Source organism: Hyaena hyaena, unplaced genomic scaffold (assembly GCF_003009895.1).
Source record: "Hyaena hyaena isolate Hyena2069 unplaced genomic scaffold, ASM300989v1 scaffold_158, whole genome shotgun sequence".
Taxonomy (NCBI): Eukaryota; Metazoa; Chordata; class Mammalia; order Carnivora; family Hyaenidae; genus Hyaena; species Hyaena hyaena.
The window spans coordinates 2,978,352-2,999,445 of NW_024080790.1; the positions used below are offsets into that span (position 1 = coordinate 2,978,352).

General features: G+C 40.6%; 1 pseudogene; it reads right to left on the minus strand.

Moving 5' to 3' along the window:
- Positions 1-17,153: 17,153 nt before the first annotated feature.
- On the minus strand, positions 17,154-17,300 carry LOC120236626 (annotated as a pseudogene).
- Between the last annotated feature and the right edge of the window lie 3,794 nt (positions 17,301-21,094).

The window sequence follows — 21,094 nt, forward strand, 5'->3', positions numbered from 1 at the left end:
GATAGCAGTTCATGGTTCGGAAGATAATAATTCTCTTCAAAGTGATCTACAAAAGTACTCAAACTTTACTGTGCACACAAATTACCAAGTGACATTGTTCAGTGAGGTTTCTGATTGAGGAGGTCTGGCATATGGCTAAGATTCAGCATTTCTAACAAGCTGGCAGGTGATGCTGATGCTGAACCACACTGACCAGCAAAGAAATACCATTCAGTGTCTGAGCAGCCTCTCACTTTTCTTCTCCATACTATCAGCTAATGAAATAACTTCTCCAATTCTCAGCATATGGTCTGCTTCATTTCCTCTATTGCTCCCTCTCCCTCCTGCAATAGATTATTTTGAGGTAAAATTAGACATTGTATCATATCATCTGTAAATGCCCGGTAGAAGTCTTTTTAAAGTATAACCACCATATAATTATCATAGGTAAAAAAAAAATTGATGCTACGTCTCTAAATCATCAAATACATACAAAGTTTTCAAATCTCTCTTCCTGTTTTCTTAGAATTTATCAAGAAATTAGTGTATAGTTTCTCTTTTTCTCCATGATGTGGTTTAATATGTTCCTCTAAAAGAGTAATCGATCTAGATGAGACTCGATGAGATTGGGCTATGACTTTTTTTGTAAGAACGCTTAATAGATGGTGGTGTATGTACTTCCTGTGGCACCCTAGAAAAGACACATGGTAACTCTATTTTCATGATACTAAGATTGATCAGTTGTTCACCTGCTGGTTTTAGCCGCCATTGGTGGTAACTTCCCATATACATTATTTCATTAGGAGTTGCAAATGGTGATTTTCTAATTTTATTATTTCTTACTTATTAGGTGAAACTCCTTTCCTAAAGAAATTTTCTCTCATCAACTATTGTTACCCTGATGTATAGTTTGTATGGAAAGGCAGAAGAAATACTTGATTGCTTTCCTTTGTCAGCCTTTAGAATAATGAATTGATTCTCTAGAATTTTCTTTTTTTACAGTTTGTTTTTATTATTATTTTTAAATGTAATTTATTGTCAAATTGGCTAACATACAGTGTATAGAGCGTGCTCTTCATTCTTGGGGTGGATTCCTGTGGTTCATCACTTACATACAGCACCCAGTGCTCATCCCAATAAGTGCCTTCCTCAATGCCCATCACCTATTTTCCCCTCTCCCCCACCCCCACCATCAACCCTCAGATTGTTCTTTGTGTTTAAGAGCCTTTTATGGTTTGCCCCCCTCCCTCTATGTAACTGTTTTTCCCCCTTCCCTCCCCCCATGGTCTTCTGTTAAGTTTCTTAAGATCCACATATGAATGAAAACATATGATATCTGTCTTTCTCTGACTGACTTATTTCACTCAGCGTAATACCTTCCAGTTCCATCCATGTTGCTGCAAATGGAATGATTTCATTCTTTCTCGCTGCCAAGTAGGATTCCATTGTATATATAAACTACATCTTTTTTTTTAATTTTTAAAAATATTTTATTCATTTCTGAGAGAGAGAGAGAGAGAGAGACAGACAGACAGCGTGAGCAGGGGAGGTTCAGAGAGAGAGGGAGACACAGGGGAGGTTCAGAGAGAGAGGGAGACACAGAATCCGGAGCAGACTCCAGGCTCCTAGCTGTCAGTACAGAGCCCGACGCGGGGCTCGAACCCACGAACCGTGAGATCATGACCTGAGCCTAAGTCGGACGCTTAACCGATGGAGCCACCCAGGCGCCCCCACATCTTTTTTATCTGTTCATCAGTTGATGGACATTTAGGCTCTTTCCATAATTTGGCTATTGTTGAGAGTGCTGCTATGAACATTGGGGTATGTGTGCCCCTGTGTATCAGCACTCCTGTATCCTTTGGATAAATTCCTTGTAGTGCTGTTGCTGGGTCGTGGGGTAGTTCTATTTTTAATTTTTTGAGGAACCACCACACTATTTTCCAGAGTGGCTGCATCAGTTTGCATTACCACGAACAGTGCAAGAGGGTTCCCATTTCTCCACATCTGTGCCAGCATCTGTAGTTTCCTGAGTTGTTCATTTTAGCCACTCTGATCAGTGTGAGGTGTTATCTCAGTGTGGTTTTGATTTCCTTGATGATGAGTGACATTGATCATCTTTTCATGTGTCTGTTAGCCCTCTGGATGTTGTCTTTGGAAAAGTGTCTATTCATGTCTTCTGCCCATTTTTTTTCACTGGATTATTTGTTTTTTAGGTGTTGGATTTGGTAAGTTCTTTATAGATCTTGGATATTAACCCTTCATTCAATATATCATCTGCAGATATCTTTTCCCATTCTGTTGGTTGTCTTTTAGATTTGTTGATTGTTTCTTTTGCGGTACAGAAGCTTTTTATCTTGATGAGGTCCCAATAATTCATTTTTACTTTTAATTCCCTTGCCTTTGGGGATGTGTCAAGCAAGAAATTGCTGCCGTTGAGGTCAAAGAAGTTGTTGCCTGCTTTCTCCTCTAGGGATTTGATGGTTTCCTGTCTCACATTCAGGTCTTTTATCCATTTTGAGTTCATTTTTGTGCATGGTGTGAGAAAATAATCTAGTTTCATTCTTCTGCATGTTGCTGTCCAGTTCTCCCAGCAGCATTTGCTGAAGAGATTGTCTTTTTTCCATTGGATACTCTTTCCTGATTTGTCAAAGATTAGTTGGCCATACATTTGTGGGTCTAATTCTGGGTTCTCTATTCTGTTCCATTGGTCTATGTGTCTGTTTTTGTGCCAATACCATATTGTCTTGATGATTACAGCTTTGTAGTAGAGGCTTAAGTTTGGGATTGTGATGCTTCCTGTTTTGGTTTTCTTCTTTAATGTTACTTTGGCTATTCGGGGTCTTTTGTGGTTCCATAATTTCAGGATTGTTTGTTCTAGCTTTGAGAAGAATGCCGGTACAATTTTGATAGGGATTGCATTGAATGTGTAGATTGCTTTGGGTAGTGTTGACATTTTAACAATAATTATTCTTTCGATCCACAAGCACAGAATGTTTTTCCATTTCTTTGTGTCTTCAATTTTGTTCATAAGTTTTCTATGGTTTTCAACATATAGATCTTTTATATCTTTGGTTACATTTATTCCTAGGTATTTTGTGGGTCTTGGTACAATTGTAAATGGGATCAATTTCTTGATTTCTCTTTCTGTTGCTTCATTATTGATGTATAGAAATGCAGTGATTTCTATACATTGATTTTGTACCTTGTGACTTTGCTAAATTCATGTATCAGTTCTAGCACCCTTTTGGTGGAGTCTTTCAGGTTTTCCATGTAGAGTATCATGTTGTCTATGAAAAGTGAGAGCTTGACTTCTTTGCCAATTTTGATGCCTTTTATTTCATTTTGTTGTCTGATTGCTGATGTTAGGACTTCCAATACTGTGTTAAACAACAGTGGTGAGAGTGGACATCCCTGTCGTCTTCCTGATCTCAGGGAGAAAGCTCTCAGATTTTCCCCATTGAGGATGATATTAGCTGTGGACTTTTCATATGGCTTTTATGATGTTTAGGTATGTTCCTTGTATCCTTTCTTGAGAGTTTTTATTAAGAAAGGATGCTGTATTTTGTCAAGTGCTTTTTCTGCATCTATTGACAGGATCATACGGTTCTTATCCTTTCTTTTATTAATGTGATGTATCACATTGACTGATTTGTGAATATTTAACCAGCCCTGTACCCCAGAAATGAATCCCACTTGAGCATGGTGAATAATTCTTTTTATATGCTGTTGAGTTTGATTTGCTAATATCTTGTTGAGAAGTTTTGCATACATTTTCATCAGGGATATTGGTCTGTAATTCTCGTTTTTTGTGGGATCTCTGTCTGGTTTGGGAGTCAAGGTAGTGCTGACTTCGTAAAATGAGTTTTCCTTCCATTTCAATTTTTTGAAACAGCTTGAGAAAGATAGGTATTAATTCTACTTTAAGTGTCTGGTAGAATTCCCCTGGGAAGCTAGTTGGCCCAGGACTCTTATCTGTTGGGAGATTTTTGATAACTGATTCAATTTCTTCACCAGTAATGGGTATGTTAAATTTTCTATTTCTTCCTGATTGAGTTTTGGTGGTGTGTATCTAAGAATTTGTCCAATTATTTCAGGTTGTTTTGTTTGTTGACATGTAATTTTTCATAGTATTCTCTGATAATTGCTTGTATTTCTGAGGGATTAGTTGTGATAAATCCATTTTTGTTTGTGATTTTATCTATTTGGGTCCTTGCTCTTTTATTTTTGAGAAGTCTGGCTAGGGGGTTAGGAATTTAGTTTCATTGATCTGTTCTACTGTTTTTTGGTATTCTGTGTTGTTTATTTCTGCTCTGAACTTTATTATTTCTCTTCTTCTGCTGGCCTTGGGGTTTCTTTGTTGTTCTGCTTCCAGTTCTTTAGGTGTGCTCTTAGATTTTGTGTTTGGGATTTTTCTTGTTTCTTGAAATAGGCCCAGATCGCAATGTATTTTCCTCTTAGGACTGCCTTTGCTGCATCCCAAAGGGTTTTGGGCTGTTGTGTTTTCATTTTCATTTGTTTCTATTTATTTTTAAATTTCTTCTTTCATTGCCTGTTTGGCCCATTCATTCTTTAGTAGGGTGTTCTTTAACCTCCATGTATTTGGAGGTTTTCCAAACTATTTCTGTGGTTGATTGCAAGTTTCATAGCAGCGTTGTGATCTGAAAATGTGCATGCTATGATCCCAATTCTTTTATATTTATTGAGGGATGTTTTGTGACCCAGTGTGTGATCTATCTTGAAGAATGTTCTTGTGCACTCAAGAAGAATGTGTATTCTACTGCTTTAGGATGAAAAGTTCTGAATGTATCTGTCAAGTCCATCTGGTCTAGTGTATCGTTGAGGGCCATTGTTTCTTTATTGGTTTTCTGTCTGGATGACCTGTCCATTGCTGTAAGTAGATTATTAAAGTCCTCTGCAATTATCACATTCTTACCAATAAGATTGCTTATGTTCATGATTAATTGTTTTATAAATTTGGGTGTTCTGAATTTGGTGCATAAACATTTATAACTGTTAGCTCTTTTTGGTGGATAGACTCCATAATTTTGGTGGATAGACTTCATAATTATGATGTAATGCCCTTCTTCATCTCTTGTTACAGCCTTTACTTTAAAGTCCAGTTTGTCTGATATAAGTATGGCTACTCCAGCTCTCTTTTGATTTCCAGTAGCATGATAGATGGTTCTCCATCCCCTTACTTTCAATCTGAAGATGTCCTCAGGTCTAAAATGGGTCTCTTGTAGACAGCAAATAGACAGGTCTTGTGTTTTTTTTTTTTTTTTAAATCCATTCTGATACCCTAGGTCTTTTGATTGGAGCATTTAGTCCATTTACATTCAGTGTTATTATTGAAAGATATGGATTTAGAGTCATTGTGTTATCTGTAGGTTTCATGCTGGTAGTGATGTCTCTGGTCCTTCGTGGTCTTTGCAATTTTCCACTCAATCCAAGAGTCCTCCTTAGGATCTCTTGTAGGGCTGATTTAATGGTGATGAATTCTTTGTTTTGGTTGGGACCTTCTATTCTGAATGAAAGGTTTGCTGGATAAAGGATTTTTGGCTGCATATTTTTCCTATTCAGCACATTGAAAATTTCCTGCCACTCCTTTCTGGCCTGCCAAGTCTCAAGACAGGTCTTCTACTACCCTTATGTGTCTACCTTTGTCAGTTAAGTCTTGTTTGTCCCTCGCTGCTTTCAGACTTCTCTCTTTAACTTTGTATTTTGTCAGTTTCACTATATGTCTTGCAGAAGATGAATTCAAGTTACATCTGAAGGGAGTTCTTTGTGCCTCCTGGATTTCAAAATCTGTTTCTTTCCCCACATTGGGGAAGTTCTCAGCTATTTTGTTCAAGTACACCTTCTGCCCCTTTTTCTCTTCTTATGGAACTCCTATGATACAGATATTATTCCATTTCATCAAATCACTTAGTTCTCTAATTCTCCCCTTGTGGTTCAGAATTTTTTAAATCTCTTTTTCTCAGCTTTATCTTTTTCCATTATTTTATCTTCTGTTTCACCTGTTCTCCCCTCTGTCTCTTTAGTCCTCACTGTCACCACCTCTAGTTTATTTTACACCTATTTACAGCATTTTTTAATTCACCATGACTGGTTTTTAGTTCCTTGATTTCTGCAGCAATAGATTATCTGCTGTCTTCCATGTTTTTTCCAACCCAGCAATTAATCTTATGGCTATTATTCTAAATTCTTGTTCAGTTATATTGTTTATATCTGTTTTGATCAATTATTTAGTTGTCACCTCTTCATGGAATTTCTTTTGAGGAGAATTCTTCCATTTTGTCATTTTGGCTAGTTTTCTGTCCCTTATGTGTTTTAAAAGCTTGTTATGTGCCCTGTACCTGTGAGCACTACTATACTAAAAAGGGGTCATACACTGTTCAGGACCTGGCCCTTCAGGAGGTGTTTTTTTGAGTGTGTTACTTTCCCTCTGTTGTGGTGACTTTGGTTACTTTATCTCCCTACTGTAGTGATGTTTTGGACCCTCTACCAGGTGTGCTTTGATTTGTTTGTTGAAATAGGCCTGGAAAGGAAAATAAAAAACAAAACAAACCAACAAAAACTCAAAAATCCAGAAACACCAGCTACAAGTAAACAGGAGGGTGGAGGCGGTGCTTGTGGAAAGGCCTTATCCCATACAAAGAGAGAAATGACAGGGGTGGGGGGAAGAAGAAAAGAGGATGAAAATGACCAGACAAAGACACTATACAGCTTAATCCAGAGAGACAGAAAGGAAAGTAAAGAAGGAGATGTAGAACATGTATAAAGAGAATAGATTAAATATGTTTGCTTAAACAAACCAACCAGGAGAGTAACCAGACTAGAGGAGGGAAGAGATAAAGGAGAAAAGGAAGAATTTATATATATTATGTATTATGTATATATAATATATATATATAATTTACATAGTATATATAATATATATAAATTCAGTATGAATTGTCCAAAAATTAAACCAGACAATGCAACAGTGCTGGTCTGGAGGAGGGGCTGTCCGGTTCCTCAGTTTCAATCCTGCTTCAGTAGATATGCAGTTACTGCATGTGGAGGGGCGTGGTTTGGAGTAGGCTGTCCCACCTCCCCTGTGGGCCTACTGTCTGTTGCCTAAAGCCCCACCTTGGTGATGGGGAGAAGGTGACACCCCCATCTCTCCTCTACAGACCAGGTGTCCCAAGCCACTCTATTCAAGCCATCCTTACTGTGTTGCAGGTGTAAATGAGGTAGTTTGTCCCACTCTGCTGACTCCTGTGCTTCCCTGGCGCTTGGCTGGGACTTAAACCCTGATGTCTTAAAGAGTCCTACTCCAGGTACCCCGGTTCTGGGGAAGAGCTGCCCCACACCGTGTGCAGTTTGTCCCACTCCATGACTCCCCCATCTTCCTGGTGCTCAGCTGGGACTTAAACCATGATCTTTAAGGTTCCCACTCCTTCTGCCCCAGTTTAGGGAAGTGCCACTCCTTCTGCCCGATGTATGGTCTATGGCTGGCAGGCAGAGGCAGGGTCTTTGTCCTTTGAATGGCTATATACCTTCTTCCCACAGCACTTCAGGGAGGGGACTGCTTTCTCCCACTGTGGACTGTGTCTCTTAACTAGTTATGGAGCCCGGGACCGGCTCCCCTTCTTCTCCCCAGCTATGCAAACAAGGCAGCTGGTCCCAATCCGGAGAAAGTTCCACAGTTAGAGATCGACTCTTTCTCTGTCCCCATTGTGGTTTTTCTCTTGTCCAGATACAGTCCTACACTTCCCCAGCCTCTCTTTCTCTTCCCTTTGTCACTCCGCAGAAGGAGACCCCTCCCTTCTGTTCCTCTGCTACCCGTTTCATCTCTCCCAGTTCGCAGTCACACACCTATGGCCTGTCAGGTGGTCCCGGTGGGTCCCTGGAGGCATCTTTGTCACTTTGCTGTCCAGACTCTTGGAGTTCAAAGTCCTTTGGCCTCAACACTGCAGTGTGAGAAAGATGAGGGAACTTTGGATTCCCCTACTTTTCCGCTTTTCCCCCTTCTTTTAATGTTTATTTTTGAGAGAGCTCAAGCAGGGGAGGGGCAGAAAGAGGAGGACAGAGGATCTGAAGTGGGTTCTGTGATGATAGGCCAACAGCTGTGACCCTGATGTGGGGCTTAAACTCACAGATGCTGAAGTCAGATGCTCAGCTGACTGAGCCACCCAGGTATCCTGATTCTCTAGAATTTTCAAGAGGTAACTAATTTTTTAAAAAGTATCATTGTTGGGGCACTTGGGTGGCTCATTTGGTTAAGCATCTGACTCTTGATTTTGGCTCTGGTCGTGATCCCAGGTTCTTGGGTTCGGGCCCTGCATTGATCTTTGTGCTGACAGTGCAGAGCCTGCTTGGGATTGTCTCTCTCTTCTTCTCTCTCTGCCTCTTTCCTGCTTGCATGCTCTCTGTCTCACTCAAAATAAATAAACTTGAAAAAAAGTATCATTATCAACTCTGGATTTTTCAGTTTTACTGTGTTTCAGTTTTTTGTAGGTATTACTCTTTTTGATGTTCCAGTTGTTCAGTCTTTGACCAGTGGCCTTTGCAGGTGGTCTGCTACATACTTTTGTCATGACCCCAATAAGTTGCAGCTTCAGCCCAGTTCACTGCTTAGCATTTATATTCTTTTCTGGTCCATAGAGACTTTTTCCTGGCTTTTGGGACCAAGTTTATACTTTTGTTTCTCTGTCTTTACACTTTATCATTGCTTTCTTTATGGAGGAGGGTGGTGAATGAAAGCATCACTTCTCTGTACCACCTTGAGTACAGTGTACAAAAGAAGTTTTGAAATGATCACCCATTTGTAAGATGACTTAAAAAAAATAAACAAATTTCAGTGCAGTGATGACATAGGAGAAAAGTGTCATGATCATGAGACACACCTAAGACGATGAAGGGTTCGGAAAGGGTCAGGCTGAAGACTTGAGGTCTTGACCATGGTGGTAGGAGGAGGAAGCAGATATCAGAACACATTTGCTCTTTACATTTTGCTCTGGGTCAGCCATAGAAAATGTTTGTCTTTTACATACTAGAATGTGAGTTTTAGCCACTCTCATGAAGTTATATTTTGCCTTCTTTAAGTTTTAGCTTAAAGGACTCTTTAAGGTAACGTTTATCCATAGATTCTTGGATGAGGTGACCCACATATCTGGTGTTGGGAATAAGCAAAAGAAGAACTGTTCTCTGAGACTTATTTTCGTTGGAATGTGCTTTTTGCTCTGCAGTGACATGCTGATATTTTAAGTTCTTGAGTTGATACTGTAGAAATAATCTATTCATGGTCTACTTTTTAAGAACCTCCTTATTTTTAATTAATTATTAAATAGTTAATATTTTAAAAATATGGCTGTTTCTGGTTAAAATGATACATATTTTATGCTGAATGAAAATGTCTGAAATATGTTTATTAATTTAAAAAGACAAAAGTGTGTGTGTGTTGTATATTGTTTTGGGCTTTAGTAATATCATCCTTATCTGACATCACAAAAATCTCCGTACTTTATCCTTCCCACATAGTTATGATTGATCTTTTAAATTGGAGCTAAGTAGTGAATAAATGAATATATACATCAATAAGTAATTATTATTTTCTGAGGTACTGTTCAAATATGAAAATTTTCTTTAAATACTTTTTAAAAAAATTTTTTTAATGTTTTATTTGTTTCTAGGAGAGAGAGAGAGACAGCGTGAGCAGGCGAGGGTCAGAGAGAGAGGGAATCACAGACTCTGAAACAGGCTCCAGGCTCTGAGCTGGCAGTCAGCACAGAGCCCGACGCGGGGCTCGAACCCATGAACCGCGAGATCATGACCTAAGCGAAAGTCGGACGCTTAACCGACTAAGCCACCCAGGTGCCCCTCTTTAAATACTTTTTAATAAGTATAGAATAACTGATCTTTCTTTTGATAGGAAAAGTACTACAATTAATTCCAGACTAATATTGAATGTTTTGAATAGTATTATAATTGAAATTCATCTTGTGTTATTTAATACAGTTGAAACAAGTTCAGTTTCTTTTATATGTATTAGTGGAGGTTCAGATTCTTGGGCATTAAAAAGTAATGCAAAAAAAGAAGGTGACAATATTTGATGGTTGATAAGGCTTAGAGTTCCTAGTTATGTTGTATATGAATTGTTAAAACACCAGACTTTGGAAAGTGAGGTCTTGTCAAATGGACTGTATAGCTTTAATGCTCCAACTTTGACTGAAATCAGTTAATTTTCCTGGAACATTCTTGTCTCTGCTTGAGTTACTTTGTTAATAGATTTTTTTTTTTTGATTGAAACTTGGGGCAATACTTTTTATAAGTACGAATTTTCAAGTTTTATAGACAGGTATTACAAGCCCGGGCATGAAGTTTAGGAAACCAGGACCTCTGCCTTGGCTTCCTCATCCTGTCCAGTCCAGGAACTTTATGCAGACAGAGCTTTGTGGCACATTGAGATGGCGGATCTACAGTGACGGTGCTACCAACACTGCATGTTAGATCACCTCTATCTCATGTTGGGTAAAGTATGATTTTGAATTGCCTTGTTCTTAATTTTAAATTGTAGAGCTTAACTATTGCCAAAAGCTATGTTTGCTCCTATCATTTAATTATGCTTTTTGAATCTCCCTCTGGTATTGTAGGTTTTAAGCGTTTTCTTCTTCTACTGATATAATAAAAGCTCATTGTAAGTGTCCAAACATGAGAGAAATATGATGTAAAAAACGAGCACATCTAGCAATCCCACTGTAGAAGATTCATCCTTAGCTACTTAGGTCTATCTGTTTCATGCACCAGCTTGATTTCAACGGTCAGCACCTGAGAGTTTTTGAGTGAGGATTTTGCTTGTGGGCAAACTGTACCTGTGTTTGGGCCAGCTACAAGTGCTGAGGAATCAGTTGCCCTTGGGAGCCCTCAATGTGACTGACAGGATGTGCTAGTAAATGGCTGTTTCCTTGGCTCTCAGCTGGGATAACTAAACACAGTGTTCTAGGTCTTTCCCAGCATTCTCTGGTAGGATTAAGCTTCTGTTGTTTACAGTAGTTTGATGTACTTGTTTGATGACGACACCCTCGAATGACTTCCCCCCTTCCTATCTTACTTCTCTACTCCCCTACTGAGTTTTCTTGGGATTATCTCCTAAATGAACTACGTATACTTTTTCTTTCTAGGAGGACATAACTTAAGGTTCCCATCTTCCAAGGATGATGCCATAATTTCAAATTCTTATTCTTTTCATTTGAATGTGAAGAATCACTGCTATTCTAGGAGCTTTCTCTAGGTTGGAAATTTTGCCAGAAATTCTGTCCATTACTCTCCGGTTCACAGGAACTGAGTATTTGGGAGTAGGCTTGTCCATTCCCTCTGGGCAGTCACTTATCAGGGTTTCTCCAGTTTGGCACCGCTGACATTTGGAGCTGGGTAATACTTTGTTGTGGGGCTGTTTTGAGCTTTGTAGGATGTTTAGTTTCCTTGGTGTAGATCCTTGGTTTCTACCCACTAGATGTCAGAAGTATCCCTCACCCCAATTGGAATAACCAAAAATGTCTTTGAATGTTGCCAAATGTCCCTAGGAGCCAGACTTGCCCCCTAGTTGAGAACCATTGAGTTAGATCAAGTGCATATGGGTCGAATATGGCAAGTTTGTTTAGGGTACTTGAAGGCTTTCTGATCACCCAACAGGAGGGAAAACACAGATTGAAGACCTGAAAAAGATCTTTAAAGTTACCCCCTTTTGTGTTGGAGTTACCTCTGCACCGTAAAATAAGAACAAAAGGACTATATTAGAAGAATTCTTTTATGGGCTCACTGGTGGTGGTGCTTATTTTGAGAGAAGCTAATGTCTTTAGACAAGGCTCGTGTCCTGATGGAACCTGGGAAGGTGCCACCGAGTTTCTTCAGAAAGAGGGACTCCATAAAGACCTGGGTCCTGGATTGAAAAATCCAAGTTGTAAAACTGAGTAAAAGTCGTTTTATGGTATATAGTTATGCCTTTGTGTTCAGGTCTGTGGATTCAAACCTCTCTGTGAAGGGAAGGGAACAGATCACTGGCAAGCATAGCTGTGGCAACAGCCTACTCTCCCATAAAGAACAAGTAAGGATTAAGTGATTAGGGTGTCTAAGAAACGGCTGAGCCTGGCTTGGTATACATCAGAGAAATGTATTGACACGGAGAGGCCCAATAAACCTGTACACCAGGTCAAGCCTGGGTGGAGGGGCAAAAATCTGGAAATACAGTGAGCAGCAGGAATTCCCTGGGGATTGCCTCCAGTGTTGTGCAGGTGGATAAAAAGCATTTGATGTTTCTACCTGCTGTGGTTCCAGTTTGGTGCAGTGAGAAATTCAAAACCAGACGGAGACAGGAAGCCAAGAATTCTTTGCACAAACAAGAGTCAATCAAATTATTTCCTAGAGCAACATAAGGGTGGGAATTGAACAAGTGTTTGACATACTTTGTTTTCACACCAGGTGTCAGAGATAAGATAAGACTGTCCAAAGTCAGAGAAAATGCTGGGGAAAAAGGGATAGATTATCATCTAGTTGATAGTTTAGAATTCCGACCCCTCCTGCCATTCAAATTCTAGTTTTCAAAAGCTTGACAATTCCTCTTATACACCCTGGGAACATATTCTAAACTTGTCTGAGCTTTACTTTTTTCTAACCTAAAATATAATGAGAGATCATTTCTACTTTTCAAAGTGACGCCTCCTTTTCCGGGGTTGAAAACTGCAGTGGCTGATTTTATCCTCAATTTGGAATCTTGCTTGGGGGATGGCATAGAAGTTACTGGAATGTCAGCCTCTTATTAAAATTATTCGACTCTTTTGGGAAATAAGCTACTGCAGCTTCTGTTTCACAGTCTACTTCAGTGATTCTCAAAAGTGTAGTTACAAAACCAGTAGTATCACCATCATCTGGAAACTAGTTAGAAATGCAGATTCTCAGTCCCATCTCAGACCTGCTGAGTCATAAACTCTGGAGGTGGAGCTCAGAAATCTGGGTTTTAACATGTTTTCCAGGGTATTCTGGTTTACACTCAAGTTTGAGAACCACTCGTCCATGTTATGGGGGAAAAGACAAAGTGAGGATACCTCGCCGTCTAGTCACAGGCTCCTGCCTAGATTCTTACACTCAGAGAGGATCCTTGTCTTTATCTGGTTGCCAAGGAGGCGCTGACACCAGGCCATATGGAAGACTGCCTTCTCCAGTAATTCTGACCTCTGTGTAGAACCTGTGACATGGACATGGGGAATGTGGGTTTCTGGGACCAGAGGGCAAGGCCTGGCCACCTTCCAGTAAAAGGCAACAGATTCCTGTTTGAAATACCTGTTTGGCAACTACCTGCCAAACACACCTCTGGGTGCACAGTGGTGCTGGCTTATAGAAATACTTCCTCTGCTCACTCCCTAAAACAAATAAGAATAAGAAAAATAGTCATCTTTAATGAGTTCCAGTGATGTGCTGGGCACTGTGCTGAATTGGCCCTGTGTGTGTAAACTTCACTGAATCATCACAGCTCTCTGTGGTAGGCATTTGCTGTGCACTGAATGTTTGTGTCTCCTCCAACTTTGTATGTGAAGTCTAACCAGACTTAAGGGGTTTGCTATTTGGGTTTCATCAAATTGAACACAACCCAAGGAGATGGTGAAAGCAAAGAATTTTCGTTGCTGGTTAGAAGTAAAGAAATGGGGAGATAGCTCACAAAGCATTGTCTCCCTCTGGGGTTAGTACAGGCAGCTTTTGTGCAGTGTATTAGAGGTGGGGGCAGGGAGCCTGCTTAGGCACTTTAGTTCCATAGCATATATCATACGTTCTAAACATGGCAGAAAGCTCTGTCCATAGGAGGAGATCTTAGTATTATAATGAGCTAAAAGTAACTTCTGGACAGTTGAGAGGAGCTTCTGCATACGTCCTCAGCTCCAATTTGGCTCAAACTGGCTCATGTAAAGAGCTGTTAGGTGAGGGGTGCCTGGGTGGCTCAGGCGGTTAAGCGTCCAACTTTGGCTTAGGTCATGATTTCATGGTTTGTGGGTTTGAGCCCTGCGTCGGGCTTTGTGCTGACAGCTCAGAGCCTGGAGCCTGCTTCAGATTCTGTGTCTCCCTCTCTCTCTGACCCTCCCTGCTCATACTCTCTCTCTCTCTCAGATATAAATAAAACATTAAAAAAAAAAAAAAAGGCTGTCAGGTGAGACACACCTAACAAGGGCTTATTACGTGAAACACTTACTTAGGTGACTGACTCTTGGCTGAAAGTGTTGCTTCTACAAAACAAAACACATTCTTTCCCTACTTTTTGTCCCTTCCCCTCCTTCCTTCTGCAGATAGCTTTCGGTCTTCTTATTTGTGTAATTCCTGTTGCATCTTAGCTAACAAATCCCTGACCCACCCCTATGTGGTGGTTTTGGATATGGGCCTTTGGGAGCTGATGAGGTTTAGATGAGAGAGGCTATGAGGTTGGAGCCCTGGTGGTGGGGTTAGTGTCCTTATAAGATAGGAAAAGACCTGGTGCTCACATGTTCTCTCTCCACCATGTGAGGACACAGTGAAGAAGTGGCCATTTATAAATCAGAAAGAAGTCCCTCCCCAGAACTTGACCATTTTGGCACCCTGATCTTGAACTTCCAGCCTCCAGAACTGTGAGAAATATACTTCTGTTTAAGGCACCCTGTCAATGGCATTTTGTTATGGCAGCCAGAGCTATTATTCCATTTTATAAATGAGAAAATAGGCTGAAAAAAGCCAAGTAGTCTGTCTTCGTTAATTCAAAAAGTGTAGACTAGGCTATTACCCCAGAGTAGGCTAGCATTATGGCCTGTGTGATTCTGTCTTTGTCAACCTGAAAATCCTAGATTGCCTGGTCAGCTGAGGGTGTAAAAGGTTCTGCTTTTGCTAGAACCTTAGTGATGTGTCCTCCTTGTCTCATCTAACATGCTGGACTTTGGACCTTCTTCCATGATCTAGGCCTCAGTTTTTCTGGACACCACCTCCTGACTCCACAAAGCTCCCCCTCCACTTAGGGAGGAGCTATATTACTTTGCTCAAGTTCAAATGCACTGCAATTCTCTTGTACAGGTCTCAGTTCCCTTTTTTCTTGCCCTAGCCCCACAAACACACTCTCTCCTCATGACTTGAGGTACCACACTGCACATACTCTGCTCTAAGAAGACACATTTCTCTACCTTTCAAGACTATGCTCTCTTGTGTCAAGGCTGCTTTTACCCACTGTAAGCAAACAGTTCGCTTGGTCTGTCCCTTAAGAGGCAGACTGTCATTTCTTTGCATGTGGGTAGTTTGTGTTTGCCTTGCTTCTCTGGTCATCTTGCCCCTTTTAAGAGCAAGGACAAAGCTGGAACCCTTCTGTGTTTTGCCAGTAAATGAGGCTAAAACAGAATTGTGAAGAGAAGGGCCCAATTGGATAGCTTTGTGACTGAGGAAAGGCAAGTGTGTGTGTGTGTGTGTGTGTGTGTGTGTGTGTGTGTGTGTTGACAGGGGTGGGGATGCTCACTACTGGCAGGGAGGGAACACTGCCATTCTAGATGTATCTGTTTGTGTTGACATTCCATGTTGCAAAACCTCACAGCTTGATAATGTTGATTCAATAAAATCATCAAGGGAGTGAACTAAAAATACCCAGAAGACTGGTGGACAGGAGAGCCAGCTGTGTGAAAGGCACCAGAAAACTCTTTTTGTCACACAAAGCATTGCTAGAAGGAAAAAAAAAAACACTCAAGGAAAAAAGGTCCAGCAGGCAATAAGGTGATGGCAGGTGCTCTTTGTTTGCCTTGGGTCTTTAATGATAGGCTTTTATCCTATTAGAGCTGACTGACACAGAACTTATTAACAAATTAAGAAGTGTTCATTCCTTGAAATATTTTGGACATTATACTAACTTTTTGGGTTGTTGAAAGGACTCAATTATGTCAGGTTGGCTTGGAACCCAGGAAATGAGTTGGCATTCTTCAAAGTTAATAAAACATCATTTGTCATAGGATTTGCAGGTGTGACTCTGTTCCTGCATTAAAATACACAGTAAAAACCGAGGGCTGAGGAGCCAGCCCTTTGCCAAGCCTATTGAGTCTTCTATAACTGGCATGCTCCAAGCAGTCAGGAATCTTCTGTATGCTATCTAGGTTTGATGTGTTTTGCTTGTGTGAGGATGAGTACCCTCACCCCCATGTGGTCCTGTCTTGCCAGGGGGCCAGGTGCAAGAGAACCCCTTGCTGTTTCACTGGTGCTGGTTGGAGGTTATCCTATGGATGTGCTTTGGCATCTTGTGACTTTTGTCTTTGTGAAGATGGGATTTTATTGATTTTGTTTATTCGTTCATTTGGATGGTCTCATGGTAGTGGCAGTGGCCCCACACGTGGCCGAAAACTGAGTCTTTTTCTAGATGAAGTGGATTCCAGAGGTGACTGGAAATATCGGTGTGGAGTGCAGTTGTGCTCAGAATCTCACCTTCCCAAGCCATTCATTGCTTGTGGGATCCATCCCCCCAGGGAACCGGAGCAGGCTGGTGACCCCAGGATGCAGTGCTCCCACCCCAACACATCTCCTCTGCCTTTCTCTATGTATGACATTTCCTTTTGAAGATGATAAAGTGTTCATACTTCAGGTAGAACAGCATTTTTCAATCCTTTTGGTTGTGGGGTCCCTTTACACTTATAAATTAGTGAGAACTCCAAAGAGCTTTTAAGTTGGTTGTATCTATTGATATTTATCATAAAATATAGGGGTCAAAAAACTATGGTCCATGGGCCACATCTAGCCCAAGACGTTTTTTTTTTGTAAATAAAATGTTATTAGAACACAGCCAAGCCTATCTGATTGTATGTTGTCTGTGTGGCTCAGTGCTATAATGGTAGAGTTGGTTAGTTGTAGCAGAGAGAGTATGAACCATGGAGCCCATCATGTTTATTTGTACCTTTACAGAGAAGTTTGCAAATCCCTGATAATAAAAATTAAAATGAGAAATGTTTAAAATATTTATTTATTTATTTTCAATCTAAAGGGGTCACATGTTTATTACTGAATCAACCTACTGGTGAAGAAGCATCATAATGGAGAAAAGTCATTTCCCTGAAAACTTTCCCAGATCTACTGGTCAGGTAGTAGGGAGGTGATGGAATAGGAACATATGACTTTCAGGCGGCATAAACGTGTGCCATCTCACGTACAATCCCTTATAGACCCAGCTTCATTCTTCTCTAGTGCCGCCTCTTGGAATTGTATCTGATTTTATTGCCAGTTTTCATCCGAATCCACTGGGGATTCTGCTTTTGTTTCTTGGCCAGGAATCACTTGATCCTGAAAGTCTTGTGAGAAGACATGGTGAGAAACAGTCAGCAGCACACACCAAGATGTCAGAGAAGAGGCTAAAATATTTATTAATTCATTTAAAAATATCAATAATAAAACAATTATAAGAAAACATTACATTTTTTATTGAAAAAAAGTCTATACTTTCCAAAACAAACAAAACAACAACAAAAAAAAAACGCTTGCTAGTAAGACTCAGAATGGCATTGCTTTATACTTTTGCAAATTTCTTTGATGTCTAGTTTAATAGGAGCAGCTGGATTCTCATCTGCCTCTGTTTTTAATCTGTTGTGGTATGTTACTTTAGTTAAAGTGGGTAAAGAAAATCCAACTCGTACAAGTATGTAGCCAGAAAAGGGAGGAGTATATTAATAGTCATTTCAGATATTCATGGATATTCTTCTTTGAGACTGCAACAAATCTTGACAAGTGGTAATTTCTAGAAGGTTGCATATAGAATCTGAAACACAAGCAATGAAAATTTCATGCTCTGTTATGTTTAAATACACTGGTCTAAATTGCACTTTGAATAGACTTTATACCCACGTAAGATTTTGTAACATCATGCATTAATTATTTTGAAAATATTAGTTCACTGAGTTATTCAGATCCTCCAAATGTTGACATATTTCATTTTGTGTCATATCAAAATACCACATTTGTTAATGTCATCATCAAGCTCATTAAAAGAGCCGTTAAGCTGTCAAACTCATAATGGTGCATACAAATTTTCAAAAATTCTAATTTTTGTTTGAAAGCTCAAATATTATAATTGACATCAAACACTGTCAGTTGTTTTTCTTGTTGAGATATGCTCACTTCATTCATTTCCAAGAAAATGTTTGCCAAATACCCAAATCTGTAAAACCATAGTTTGTCTGTTAGTCAAATAGAATGGTGTCCTATTTAAAAAAAAAAAAAAGACCAATTCAGCTTGCAACTCAAACAGTTGCACAAGAACATTTCCTAGAGACATCCATTGTACTTTGTATACAGATGTGCCTTACATATATTTCTCATTTATTTACACAATATATTTAAGATATGTATACTCAGTGGTGGTGATTTAATAAAATTACTGCCTTTCTGTGTTTATCAAGGACATTCTGAAGTAAAACTTTTTTCTTTCTTGGGAGTGTGTGACAGTAAGGGGTATAAAGACAAGCATAGTTTGAGACCACTGCCTCAATTTACCCTCCCCCTCACTGCTTTTGTACCATCAATGTCCATGACAACACAGTGAAGACAAATACCATCTTGCTATGAACATAGTTTTGACTTCGTGGATCCTTGAAAGTGTGTCCATGGATCACACTTTGGGAACCTGCTGAAGTAAAAAAGCAATACATTGAATTAAATTTCACTGGTTCTGGGAGATAATTCTAGGGTAAAGGGTTTTATGATTAAGCCATGTTGGAGAAATGTGATATACTGTATTATATTGTTAGAATTCTCCCGTCTCTCATTAGGTTATAAAGGCTCTGAGAAGTCCTCAAGAAAAATAAACATCTTAATTTTTTTAAAGATTTTATTTTGAGGTAATCTTTGCACCCAGTGTGGGTCTCAAACTTACAACCCCGAGATCAAGAGTTGCATGTTCTTGGGGCGCCTGGGTGGCTTAGTCGGTTAAGCGTCCGACTTTCTCTTAGGTCATGATCTCGCAGTTCGTGAGTTCGAGCCCCGCATCGGGCTCTGTGCTGACTGCCAGCTCAGAGCCTGGAGCCGGTTTCAGTCTGTGACACCCTCTCTCTCTGACCCTCCCCTGCTCATGCTGTCTCTCTCTCTCTCCTAGAAATAAATAAAACATTAAAAATTAAAAAAAAAAAAAAAGAGTTGCATGTTCTACTAACTGAGCCAACCAGCCACCCTGAGAATAAATATCTTTTAACTTTGTATATCCCAAACCCATTTGGGGGAAAACATCCCTTTTCCTTCTTTAAAAAATTTTAATTATTTATTTTTTGAGAGAGGGCATGTGAGTGGGGGAAGGTTAGAGGGAGAGAGAGAATCGTAATCAGGCTCCAGTGTGGAGCCCGACACAAAGCTCAATCTCACTACTGTGAGACTGTGACCTGAGCTGAAATCAAGAGTCTGATGCTCAATTGACTGAGCCACCCAGTCATCCCCCTTTTCTGTTTTTGATACGTGTGAATACCTTTTGGGAAACCATGGCCTTTAGGCCATACGCATGGCTCTTGGGATCCCTCCAGAAAGCAGGCTTTGATGGGCTAAGAGGTGGTGTGTCAAAGGGGCTAGAAATAGCAGGGCGCCTGGGGCCCTCAGAGATTGATCTCTGGACAGAGGCCACTTCTAGGTCCTTTTCTCCTTCCTTTCTGGGCTGGGTTCCTGACAAAGCCACTGAGTCATGGGAGAGAAAGCCGACAGCAGTAATTCTCCTGGCTAGCTCAGGGCCCCTCCTAACCACTCCTTTTAGAAAATGCCAGCAGATCTGCATTTTTCACATTGCTGGATGGATTTTAAAGAGCTGAGTTAGGCAGAAAAAGCACTGGCCTCTGCCCTGAAGGGTGTACACTGCAGAGGGTGCTTGGCAGTTTGTTTCTCTCTCCAGACCCTGATGTGTTTGTGGGTCTGGAATCTCACTAGCCTGCCTATAGTACTTGAGGTACTTGGGTGCACCACTTTATTAATTGTGACAGGCTGGCCCTGGGAACCTCTGAGAAGGGGCAGGCCCTTCCAGAAACCTTTCTCCTGGGGATTACTCTGTATTGCCTATCCTCAGATAGAAAAATCCCCTGTCTGAAGGAAAAACGAGGGTTTGGTTTTGTCCTCAGTGTTGAAGCTCATTCTCCAGTCTCACCTCACCCCCTTCTGATAAATACCCCCAATCAATTGATACACATAACCCCTTAGTGGCTTCCTAAAACTGCCCTAAGGCTCTTTGTCTGAATAAGTTTCAACAGATTCATGTCATGGTTTTTCCTACAGATAGGAACCAATCTTGCAATGGAAGTATGTGGGCTGTTTCTCTTCAAAGTCCTTCCAAATGTGCCCAACATGTGTTTTTATTATATTTATTATTTTAGAGAGAGAGAGAGTGGGAGCATGAGCCGGGACGGGGGGGTGGGGGTGGGGGTGGGGGTTGGGGAAGGGAGGACCTTAAGCAGCCTCCATGCTCAGCGTGGAGCCCAATATGGGTTCTGTTAGTCCCTGATCTGGTTGATGCCATCAATATTGTGGTGTGATTAGAGGCAATCACTTCAAGAGCTTTTTTTTTTTTTTTTTTAAGTTTATTTAATTATTTTGAGAGGGAGGTGGGAGAGAGGGGGAGACAGAGAATCTGAATGAGGTTCCACCTGTCAGTGCAGAGCCTGATGCAGCATTTGAACCCATGAACTGTGAGATCATGACCTGAGCTGAAACCAGGAATGCTTAATGGACTGAGCAACTCAGGGGTCCCCACTTCAAGAGCTTTTTATTGAGCATCCACCGTGGGCAAGATGCTCCCCTGAGGGTATGAGTGTGGGTGAAACAGAGCCCATTGAGCTATCCAATGTGGGAAGGTGAGGTATTCTCAAGTGTCCTCAGTGTGAGGGGAAAAGGAAGCAGGAGCCAACGGAGCCTTGACAGATGGCTGTGGCTGGGAAGACAGGGAAGGAGCACTTTAACTCTGAAGATCCCAGGAGGCTGCCTGGAGAAGGTGGTCCTTCTCTTGGACAGTAAGGGTTGGATAGGAGGCTGACAGGACAAGGTTTGTTTGAACCAAAGAACCTACTGCCTGAACAGTACTGAAAATCACCAGGAAATATGTCTGCTAAATTTCCTCTCGTGTCTAAATTTGTTCTAC